This window comes from Chrysemys picta, chromosome 7, assembly GCF_011386835.1.
Source record: "Chrysemys picta bellii isolate R12L10 chromosome 7, ASM1138683v2, whole genome shotgun sequence".
Classification (NCBI taxonomy): domain Eukaryota; kingdom Metazoa; phylum Chordata; order Testudines; family Emydidae; genus Chrysemys; species Chrysemys picta.
The window spans coordinates 80,509,431-80,522,044 of record NC_088797.1 but is presented as its reverse complement, the minus strand read 5'-3'; the positions used below and the strand labels follow the sequence as shown (position 1 = coordinate 80,522,044).

The 12,614-nt window shown below is 45.1% G+C and overlaps 1 pseudogene; it reads right to left on the bottom strand.

Moving 5' to 3' along the window:
* Positions 1-309: 309 nt before the first annotated feature.
* LOC135972934 (uncharacterized) lies at positions 310-2,919 on the bottom strand (annotated as a pseudogene).
* Between the last annotated feature and the right edge of the window lie 9,695 nt (positions 2,920-12,614).

The following is a 12,614-nucleotide window of genomic DNA, read 5'->3' as shown; positions in this document are numbered from 1 at the left end:
CTCTTAAAACATGACTTTTCTTGCTTTAAGGTTTGAAAATTCAGTCACTAGTTCTTTTAGATCCAGTTTTCTAGCTATTTCATGCTGTATTGACATTGTGGCAGGTCCAACGAGACTCTCTTGCACCATTGTTGAATGCAGATATGTTTTTATCAATTTTAACTTTGAGAAGCTACGTTCCCCACTAGCTACGGAAACTGGCAAAGTTAAAAGAATGCGTAGAGCTATACAAATGTTTGGAAAACTGTCTGTGAGTTTAGTTTCACAAACAAACTTCAGTACTTCTTCAGGAGTTGAATGTTTCTTAAGTCATCTTGAAAAAGCCTGAAACTCACTACACAAATATGTAGCATCAATGTCTTTTGAATTTTCATGAGTCAATGCCGACTCCAGTTTTATACAAAATTCTCTTATCTGTTTTGCTATTTTCTTTTGCAAGCTGTGGATATCATATAGAAAGCCAAACACTGACTCTAGCTGCTGCATCTGTTGAAATCTTTCGTCAACTGACTGAATAGCCATATCAAGGACTGCAAAGTAGAAATTCACTTTGAACCTTTGTTTTGGGTTCTGAATGGGTGTGACTCGTCCTTCATCTGAAAACTGCTGTTTCTTTTGCCAAATGCGAACTGGCTCAGGTTCAAATTCTGTCGGAAAGTCTATTTCTTCAGCAAGCTCGAGAGAATCTACCAGTGTTCTTTTGAACCCTTCATCACTTCTGAATTCCTCCAGAATATTTTTAGTTTGCTGCAGTTTTTGAATTGCAGAATGTACGTTCAAGTTCTTTTTCTGAAGCTGCTTACTAGTGAGGTTAATCTCGAAAAGGATATTATACCACAAAATGAGTGAATCACAAATTTGAACTTGGAAAGGCCATTTGCAAAAGCTTCTGCACTTAACGTGCCGTATTGCAAGATGATCCAATAAAGGTAGTATCATCAGAAATTTCAATTAGGGCATCATAAATGTTTCCAGGTTCATAGCAAAGAGGCTTCAAAGCATCAATGCGACTTTCCCATCTTGTCTGACTAAGTGGTTTCACAGTTAGAGAATTCACATTGTGAGTCAGAATCTCCCAACGGTGTGTTGAGCCTGAGAAAAATACATAAACACGTTCCAAAGAAACTGCTTGCCTCCAAACAGCATCTAGCAGCATCATTGACAACCAAATTCAGAGAATGCGGACTGCAAGGAATGAAAAAGGCTCTAGGATTGATTTCCATCATTCTCCTTTGCACACCATTGTCTTTACCCTTCATATTACTCCCATTATAGCCTTGGCCACATTAGTTTTCAACAGATGACATTGTTTCAAGCTCTTGTAGAATAGTTTCAGTCATAAATGCTCCAGTCGTCTCCTTCAGTGGTACGAAACCCAAAAAATGTTCCTTTATGAGCATTTCAACATTATCTTCACCTGCACACTTTTCCATATCCACAAAACGAATGATCATCATCATTTGTTCAACATGACTCACATCTGGTGTATAGTATTATTGACAAGTATTTTGCAGAATACAGTATCAAGTATTATTGAAAAGTATTTTGCAGAATGGGCAGCTTCTACAATTGTCTTTTTAATGGCATTTGCTAGGATTTGAATCAGTTCATTCTTCATATTTTTTCCAAAGTAATGAACCTGTGTTTCATGATCAGTTATTTTACGTTGCTGCTCCTTCAATACTTGATCAAACAAAGCTAGGTATTCAACAAATTTTAAAACGTTTCCATAACCTGGAGTGCATAATTTTTCATTTCTACTGCGGCTGCGGAATGCTAAATTTTGCCCACCAAGAATTCTCACTAAAGCAATCAGACACTCTAATATTTGTTGCCAATATTCTTCTTTTTCCTTGATCACATGTACATTTTCTTCATCGATAGTTTTTCCTTTTTTCAATCGTAATTCAAGTTTTTTCCAATTTTGAAAACATTCCAAATGTTCTTTACTTCTTTCATGTGAAGAGAGAATTTATGAAGATATGTTTTTCCAGTCCTTCGAACCATTTTCAATAAGTGATGTACCAATTGCTTGATTTCTATACAACTTGCAGCAAAAGCAAAACAGAGTCCTTCGATACTGAATATTGTAACCAGTTTCGATGAATTTCTTCCCCATTAATGAGTTTCCTCTTGTAATGCTGAGCAGAGAATTTTCTTTTATTTCCATCCTTAGGGAAGGGAAATTCATGAACTTGTTCGGGTCCATGTTCCAAGAGAATTTGCCACACACTGTCATCACATCTGGGCCATGAAGCTGAGTCCCCATACTGTAACTTGTTTGTAACTTCCTCATCCTTTCTTCCTTCTACTTCATTTACTTCAATTTCTGCATGTCTCTCTGAAGGTGAATAAATTTTCTCCACTTCCATATCAATCTGATGCTGTGAGCTGCCTTCCTCTAGAACAGTGGTTCCCAAACTTTTTCCGCTGCTTGTGCAGGGAAAGCCTCTGGTGGGCCGGGCCATTTTGTTTATCTACCACGTCCACAGGTTCAGCCAATCGTGGCTCCCAGTGGCCGAGATTCGCTGCCCCAGGCCAGTGTGAACTGCTGGAAGCGGCACGGGCAGAGGGACTTACTGGCCTCTGTTTCCAGCAGCTCCCATTGGCCTGGAGCAGCCAACCATGGCCACTGGGAGCCGTGATCAGCCGAACCTGCGGGTGCAGCAGGTAAACAAACCGCCCCGGCCCACCAGGGGCTTTCTCTGCACAAGCGGCGGAACAAGTTTGGGAACCACTGCTCTAGAAGTAAGTTTCCAACATCTTGAGTTTCCAAACTGCTTTTTTGTGGATGTGAGCTACTCTTATCTCAAAATAAGATACCTTAATTTTGATGTTCCAAACTGCTTCCATGCAGATGTGAGCTAACCTCATCTCCAAGTAGAATTCCTTCATCTGGATGCTGTGAACTGCTTCCATCTTTATTTGGATTAAAGGGAAGATATTTCAGGAAGGATCCCTGCTGTTTTGCTTGGTCCTTTTTCTTTTCAGCCTTTCATTTATGATATTCAGCTCCTGAGGGTTTTCTTTTTCCTCTTTCTGCCAGGGGGCATTTGCGTATTGTTATGTACTGGGCTCCCAACTGCAAGCATTATAGCGTTAAGGATGGCTGACACACCACATGGTTGGTGATTTAAACCACATTGCAGTCATCCCAACATGTGTTTTCACTGCTTAAAGTGATTAGTAACATACACTCACTTACCTATTAAAACAGTTAGTTACAGGATTTACATGGAAACAAAATGACCTTTTTCGATGTTATAACCCGACGCCGGTTGTTTGGAAAGTAATCCCCTTCCTCACAGTTACTCACTTGTAGTGTGATGTCATCACTTTCATAGTCTATTAAGCGTTAATGCTGTTACTTTTCTTTTATGGCCCTTATTTATTGCATGTGAACCAGTTATAACAAAAGAAAAGTTCATAATATACAGCCCGATAATAACGCTAAGGTTTAATAATGCTTAAAGATACTCACATTTTGGATTTATAATGCTGAAAAACATTATTCTTTATTCTTTGGCACTAAGAAACACAATTTTCCATAGTGTCAAGTATCAGGGGGTAGCCGTGTTAGTCTGAATCTGCAAAAAGCAACAGAGGGTCCTGTGGCACCTTTGAGACTAACAGAAGTATAGGGAGCATAAGCTTTCGTGGGTAAGAACCTCACTTCTTCAGATGCAAGTAATGGAAATCTCCAGAGGCAGGTATAAATCAGTATGGAGATAACGAGGTTAGTTCAATCAGGGAGGGTGAGGTGCTCTGCTAGCAGTTGAGGTGTGAACACCAAGGGAGGAGAAACTGCTTCTGTAGTTGGATAGCCATTCACAGTCTTTGTTTAATCCTGATCTGATGGTGTCAAATTTGCAAATGAACTGGAGCTCAGCAGTTTCTCTTTGGAGTCTGGTCCTGAAGTTTTTTTGCTGTAAGATGGCTACCTTTACATCTGTTATTGTGTGGCCAGGGAGGTTGAAGTGTTCTCCTACAGGTTTTTGTATATTGCCATTCCTGATATCTGACTTGTGTCCATTTATCCTCTTGCGTAGTGACTGTCCAGTTTGGCCAATGTACATAGCAGAGGGGCATTGCTGGCATATGATGGCATATATAACATTGGTGGACGTGCAGGTGAATGAGCCGGTGATGATGTAGCTGATCTGGTTAGGTCCTGTGATGGTGTTGCTTGTGTAGATATGTGGGCAGAGTTGGCATCGAGGTTTGTTGCATGGGTTGGTTCCTGAGTTAGAGTTATGGTGCGGTGCGTAGTTGCTGGTGAGAATATGCTTAAGGTTGGCAGGTTGTCTGTGGGTGAGGACTGGCCTGCCTCCCAAGGTCTGTGAAAGTGAGGGATCATTGTCCAGGATGGGTTGTAGATCACTGATGCTGCGTTGGAGAGGTTTAAGCTGAGGACTGTAGGTGATGGCCAGTGGAGTTCTGTTGGTTTCTCTTCTGGGCCTGTCTTGTAGCAGGAGGCTTCTGGGTACACGTCTGGCTCTGTTGATTTGTTTATTTCCTTGTGTGGGTATCGTAGTTTTGAGAATGCTTGGTGAAGATCTTGTAGGTGTTGGTCTCTGTCTGAGGGGTGGGAGCAGATGTGATTGTACCTCAGTGCTTGGTTGTAGACGATGGATTGTGTGGTGTGACCGGGGTGGAAGCTGGAGGCATTAAGGTAGGCGTAGCGGTCAGTGGGTTTTCGGTATAGGGTGGTGTTAATGTGGCCATCGCTTATTTGTACGGTGGTGTCTAGGAAGTGGACCTCCCGTGTAGATTGGTCCAGGCTGAGGTTGATGGTGGGGTGGAAGCTGTTGAAATCATGGTGGAATTCTTCCAGGGTCTCCTTCCCATGGGTCCAGATGATGAAGATGTCATCAATATAGCGTAGGTAGAGAAGGGGCATGAGTGGACGAGAGCTGAGGAAGCGTTGTTCCAGGTCAGCCATAAAAATGTTGGCATATTGTGGGGCCATGCGGGTGCCCATAGCGGTGCCACTGGTCTGGAGGTATATATTGTCACCAAATTTGAAATAACTGTGCGTGAGGATAAAGTCACAGAGCTCAGCAATAAGTTGTGCTGTGTCATCATCAGGGATACTGTTCCTGACAGCTTGTATTCCATCTGTGTGTGGGATGTTTGTGTTGAGAGCCTCTACATGGTGGCTAGGATGGTGTTTTCTGGGAGGTCACCAATGCATTGTAGTTTTCCATAGTATTCGCTCGATTCTTAACCATCTACCTGAGACGTGTGTTAAAATGACTGTTTGACATGTATCAACTCGCGATATCTCCGCTCTGCATGAATTTTCGGCTATGCAACCTTGATGTATATTTGAGTTAGGTGTCCCTAGCATTGCAGCTCTTGCCGCTGGCAGATGTGTTTCATTGTTGCTGAGTTATTGGTTATCAAAATTGCAGAGTGGGTCATCTTGACCCTACGTTGCAAATTGAATTTTTTTTTCTAAAATATTATTTATTTTTGCAGCAAATAAAAGATTTGACATATTAATACATTCTCAGAAATGTAGAGAAATGAATTATAATTCATATTCTCTCCATACATGCACAGGAATTGAAATAATGACATCTTCATTATTTTATTTGTATTTTTTTTCATCTTTTTCATTTATTTTTTCATTTTTTTTCCCCCTCAAATTTGCCGCCCCATTTAACTTGGCACCCTAAGCGACCACCTAGTTCGCCTATATGGACGGGCCGCCCCTGAGAAAGAGCATCACTGAACTCCATTGATCCCAGACAGGAACATGGCCTGTTGGGAGCACAGGTTTAGAATAACCCAGAGGATTCTCTAGAACTATCTTGGGGATGGGGATGGCATAGAACCAGCCCCAGTATTAGAAGACAAATGGATCCCTTGGCCTGATCTGCAATCAGTGTATATTGGGCACAGCCATGGACAGAGCCCAGTGTGTGCATGTAACATTAATGGCAGATATTCTTTAGTACTGAGAGAGATTTATATTCGTTAAGGCTTTATTCTCTTTTACACTAAGGCTTCTTTCAACTGCTCTGGCAATGTAAAGGGGCTATCAATGTAAGGGGTGTAAATGAGAATCTTGACCCTTAGTTTTTAGTTTACTAACTTTTTGTGGCTAATTATAATCGATAACTGTCTATATGAATCCAGTGTCTGATATATTAGGAGAGCCAACCTTTGAATCAGAATAGTTGCTACACCTCTCAGGAGCTACAATCACACTTTCAACCCCTATTATTTTATCGCCAAACAATACCAAACAAAACTTTGAGTTAGAAACAATGCAATGTACCAATCCAAGGGACTTTGAGATTTATAAAATAGGATGAAGAAAGATACATATATCAGGACCAGATGACCCTTTGATGACTTAGAAAAATTAAATGGCATTCCTAACCAAAGGGGATGTAAAATATGGCCAGACTGGTAGTACCGGGAGTATACCAAAACCCCATTAAGATGGTACAACCTCATCTTTAAAGAGCTGTGCCATTGTTTAGTTTCTACTCAGTCAGTGGTTACAGGAATGCCCAAAGAAGGGGTCAGGAGTTCAGGAGCAGAGTTATGACTCCAGGCTGCTCCCACCCATGATAGAAACTCTGTTTGCTCCAGGATTACTAATATTATTATTCAATTTTGTATGAATCTAGCTCTGAAATGAAGTGGGGGAGGGGAGAGGAACTCAAAATCTTGGTAAAATTCTGGGCTTTCAGGGAAAAATGACAGTGTCTCTGGAGGGTTTTCCTGTTACAGATATAAAGCAGAAAGAGGAAGGATGTGTTTCATTACAGAGATTTAAACTACCCACATGCTTCTGTCACACTTTCTGGAATAGCTCACAACCATGAGTGCCTACCTCAGGGTAAACTGTCAGAAAACAGAACAGACAGCCCAAACTGGTGGTGTGTTCTATAATTAGAGTTCACGAAGCAAGTAATAAATGTGAACTCCTGGATCACTATACCAGTCTAACCATGGAGTCACAGACAGTCTTGCCACCCAGCCAAACTGGATTTAGTGATAATGGCCACTGTCGCAGGGCAGAGGTATAAAACCTTTGGGTGCCCTGCTAAAGAGCCGGCTTCCCCCTGTTTCCCTGTAGGGTGGCCGGGTGTATGGGCCAAGACCCTTAGCACGGAGCCCAGCTGCAGGCCCTAATGAGGGAAGGCTCAGGGTGAACTGCTGAACCGAGTGGAACCAGCTGGGTTGATGACTGGGAAGGCATATAAACCCAGGGAAAAGCTCAGGAGAGGAGGAGGGAGCCAGACAAGAAGATAGGAGGGTTGAGGCTCTGTCTCTGCTGGCTGACACAAGCCTCAAAGGACAGAAGACCCAGTGAGGGGTCAGAGCGGGGACAGGTGTTGGGGGAATTGGGATGTACAGCCACTGTAAATAAAAGAACACGGGCGAAGCACCTGTGAGAGGCGTTTGAGACCCTTTCTTTGGCCAGCCCAAGCACAGGGTGCAGGGACAAGGAGAAGGAAACTTGTGCCGCCCTGTGACAGTCACTTAAACCAACAATCACACCACATCAGGTTGCTCCTAGTCCCAAGAGACTAGTCACTTACCCCAGATCAATTGGTACTCCAGATCTCACACCAAAGACAACACTGGCAATAAATTTTATAGTAAACTAACTATAGGCTTATTAGCTAAGAAAAGGAAATGAGAGTTATTGAATGGTTAAAGCAGGTAAAATACACTAACAGGCGAGTCACCATTTGTAATTCCAAATAATGGCAGTGATGTAATAAACTTCCAGTCTCCCAAAAGTCTTTTCAAGGAAACCAGATTGTCCCTGGGGATCTTGGCTTTGCATCTGGTACACTTCCCTATAAGTCCAAACAGAGATTCAGGATCATTCTGTGATATATATATTCTTCACACAGAAAGCAAGCTGACAGTGCCTCTACCCATGTGGGCTTTTCTTTTGATGATGGTGAGTAAGGAATCCACTTAGTCTTTTGACCTCTGACCATCCTACATAATGGCCACTTGCTTTGAAATTAGAATTTTCTGTTAAGGTCCTTCATTCCTTCATTAGCATTTCACATGATTTCTTTGATGGGTTATTTAGTTACAAGGTATATACAATGTAAAGGTTTGCTGTTATAATGTAACAGAAACAGATAAGAGAAAACAATAAAAGTAACATTCCACTAGTTTTCATAAAGTCTAAACATCTGAATACACACTTAAACAACACTCACTTTGATCTACACTAATACACAAGTGAATTGGCCTAGGGCCCTGATCTGACCTGTTCTGCCAGCATCACAGCTTCCCCCAACTTTCTTCTTCTTCTTCAACGTTTAGCCAAACGACTGGCCATAGCAATCGTTCATCATTTGGTCCATTCCCCTGCAGCTGAAAGGGCTTAACAGGCTGAAAGTCCAATGTTGGAACAGACTTGATGCACCCATGTAATTGAGGGTCTGCCTCTGGGCCGCGTCCACCCCTCAGTTGGTGGAATTTTGTCCTGGGTTTTACAAGCCACGTGGAGAACAGCATTTGCTGGAATATCTTGCGGCATTCTGGCAATGCATCCAAAAAGCGTGAGACGCCAACGGTGGACAATGACCCCCACAGTCTGTAGACCGGAGCAATCGTAAATGTCTGCATTATTAATAAAGTCATTCCACTTTATGCCCAACATATGATGTTGGCATTTTGTATGGAAGGCCTCCCTCTTTGCCCAGTCTGAGTGGCATAGTGTCCATGTTTCACAATCATACAGCAGTATGGAGAAGATGCAGCTTGAATAGATCCTGAACTTGGTTCTCATGCCGAGATTATGTTGATTCCATATTTATCATAAATGACCCATAGCAGGTGCTGCAATGCCAATCTGGTGAAAAACTCTCATATGGGAGTTGGAGAAACTGATGAGTATAGAACCCAAATAGCAAAAGCTGGAGACTGATTTGACAGTTTCATTATTCAAACAAATTAGAGTTGCGGGTGGACCTGATCCTAGGTTTTACAGCTTTGTCTTTACCACGAAACATGGAGGACAATCTTGACTGACTCCTCCTCCATTTGCTGGAGTGCCTCACGAAACCTGTCGGGGCTCTGTACTAGAAGAGCAACGTCATCAGCATAGTCAAGGTCTGAGAATGAGAGATCACCAATCTTAATGTTGATGGACCTGATGGAATGTTGCATTAGGAGATCCATTGCCTGACAAAAGAGTGCAGGGGCGAAGACACAGCCTGCCTAACACCAAATACTGATTTGAAAGGTGCCGACATCTGATTCCCCAGATGTATACAGGCAGTGGTTCCATTATGCAGCTCACTAATCACGTCCAGCAGAGTGGTTGGGATACCTTCACCCTTTAAGGCCTTCCATAGTGCAACTTGGTCAACTGAATCAAACACAGCCTTAAGATTGACATACACTATGTGCAGGGGTTTCTTGAACTCGCAGTGTATCTCTGACAACCAGCAGAGGGCCAAAATGGCATCTAATGTGGAGCTGTTCCTCGTAAAGCCTTACTGTTGGGGGCAACACTTCCGATGCAGCAGGGGCTCCAAATGCACCAGCAGAACATGTGCAAATACCTTCCCAGGCACGGACAAGATGATCAGCCTGTATCTCTTACATTTGCTGCGCAGTCCTTTGCCCTTATAAAGTGAGATCACAATACTGTCCTTCCATGTGGTTGGCAAGGTTCCAGTTCTCCAAACCAGGTGAAAGATGGCCAGAAGTGTTTCCACCACAGGGTCAAAAGTGCATTTTTGCAGCTGTGGGGGGATGCTATCAGCATCAGCTGCATGTCCATTTTTCAGTTTGCAAATGGTCTGTTTTTCAGTTTCACTCATCCAGTCTTGATGCGTCAGTACAAGTATCTGGGTCCGAAACGACAGTGGCTGCCAAATTACTTTGGGCAAGCAGCAGCTGGAGGGTGTTTCAGGATGCTGTGATAATGTCCCACCCAGTGTGAGAGGATGTCGTCATCTGATTTACATGGATGACGCTGTCGTTCAAGATTCCGTTCATAGCAACTACCACTTGACTGCTGAGCTTGCAGATCAAACAGAATGCCAGTTTTAAGTCTTCCCTGGCTAAGCTGAGTTCAATTTCATCTACCACTTGGTTACAATATGCCTCATGATTGTGAAGTACCAGGATGTTGAACTTTTCCTTCAGCTGATTATGAGAGCACATATCACTGTGCTGGCAGGCTGTGGCCTTCAATTTAAATGTCTGGAAGGCCTACTCTGATAGCCATGGTTGACATGCAGGGTGCTTATAGACAAGCATGTGCACAGGCAATTGGCAGAGGATGGACATCAACAGAGACCAGGTAACCTCGACATCATCTGGCAGGTCGGCTAGAGCTGAGAATCTATTGTGGTCGTTGATACAAAACCTGTTAACAAAATCCAGTGCTCAGAGAAGTGTATTGATGTCATTCTTCATCACAGAGGGCTTACTTGCTTGTCAAAACATCAGTGCCATGAGGGCAACCACTACGTGGTGATTCGTGTTTGTGGCGCATTCCATGCCACAATATACTCAACAGGAGGTGAAGAGATGATTGTCACATGTGATGATGTGGTCCAATTCCTTCTGAGTGATGCCATCATGAGAGATCCAAGGCATCCGGTGTATGTGTCGTCTCTTGAATCATGACCTGAGAATGGAGAATTCTGAGCAGTGCAGAATGTGAGCAAGAGGCAGGAGTTATTGTTGGGTATACCTGAACCATAATGGCCAATTCTCAGTGAGCCAATAACTGCATTTAGAGCACCCAAAATCACAAGATTATCATGTGGAGGAACAGTGCGTACCAGCAGGCCCAATGACATGGGAGGCCAAAGGGGGCAATTGCCCAGGGGCCCGAGTGATTTAAAAGGGCCCGGGGGCCCCTTGCTGCTGCCGCCGGTAGAGCAGCAGGGCTAAGGCAGGCTTTCTGCCCGCCCTCGCTCCACGCTGCTCCCAGAAGAAGCCGGCACGTCCCTGCAGCCCCTGGGGAAGGGGTCTCTGCGCACTGCCTCTGCCCTGAGCGCCGACTCTGCAGGTCCCATTGGCTGGGAACTGCGGCCAATGGGGCTGTGAGGGCAGTGCATGTGGGCAGCGGCACGCAAAGACCCCATGTCGTTCCCCCCCCCCCCGGAACCACTGCCAGAGGGGTGCGCCTGTCGCTTTCGGGAGCCACCCTAGGTAAGCACCTACCCCCTGACCTCCTCCTTCACCCCAACCCCCTGCCCCAGCCTAGAGCCCTCACCCAAACTCCCTCCCAGAGCCCGCACCCCTCCTGCACCCAAACTCCCTCCCAGAGCCCGCTCCCCTCACCCCTCCTGCACCCAAACTCCCTCCCAGAGCCCACACCCCTCGCCCCCTCCTGCACCCAAACTCCCTCCCAGAGCCCACACCCCTCGCCCCCTCCTGCACCCAAACTCCCTCCCAGAGCCCGCACTCCTCACCCCTCCTGCACCCAAACTCCCTCCCAGAGCCCGACCCCTCCCGCACCCAAACTCCCTCCCAGAGCCCGACCCCTCCCCCCTCCCACACCCAAAGTCCCTCCCAGAGCCTGCATCCCTCAGCCCCTCCCACACCCAAACTCTCTCCCAGAGCCCGACCCCTCACCCCCCCCCACCCAAACTCCCTCCCAGAGCCTGCACCCGTCACCCCCTCCCACACCCCAATCTCCTGCCCCAGCCTGGTGAAAGTGAGTGAGGGTGGGCGAAAGCGAGCGACGGGGGGGGGGTGGGGGTGGACTGAGCAGAAGGCAGCGCCTCAGAGAAGGGGATGTGGAAGCTCTGCCCATGTTGGAAGAGTGTGCCCAGCAGTGCAGCTGGCAGCTCGCTGGGCACCAGCCAGCACAGTCACAGCACTGCCCAAATGTCAGGCGGACCGCGCCCAGGCAGGCACGGCTTGTGTGTACATAGGGGCCCATTGACTGTTCTGCCTTGGGGCCCGGAATTGCTGGCGGTGGACCTGCGTACTAGAAGAACAGGAGTACTTGTGGCACCTTAGAGACTAACAAATTTATTAGAGCATAAACTTTCGTGGACTACAGCCCACTTCTTCAGATGCATGAAGTGGGCTGTAGTCCACGAAAGCTTATGCTCTAATAAATTTGTTAGTCTCTAAGGTGCCACAAGTACTCCTGTTCTTTTTGCAGATACAGACTAACACGGCTGCTACTCTGAAACCTGCGTACTAGAGATTCCAATTGATCGCAGAAATTATCTTTGACTAAATCAGCTGATTCCTCTGTTGGCACATAGTCACACTGCAAAGCCCATCTATTTACCCATCGTAAAGTCTACGATGACAGCGAGGTGACGATGTTGATGTATACGATGTGTAATAAGTAGTCAAGAAGACACGGTCATCCAAATTATCAAGGAGGACTTGGCCTTGCCTCGCAGTAATAATGCTACCCCATATAAAAGGGGTTGGGCCCGCCGGAATACAGAAGTAATGAATCTTCCACCTCGTGGTGTCCATGATCTGTCAACCTTGCTTCTGTTAGGCCAGCAACTGATATGCCAAGACAATCCATTTAGTGTGAGACAGCAACTTGATGACCATGCCTGTAAAAAGTTGCAACATTCCAGGTTGCAACTTTGATGGTTTGGCAGAGATGCCAGCTACGACTGGATACA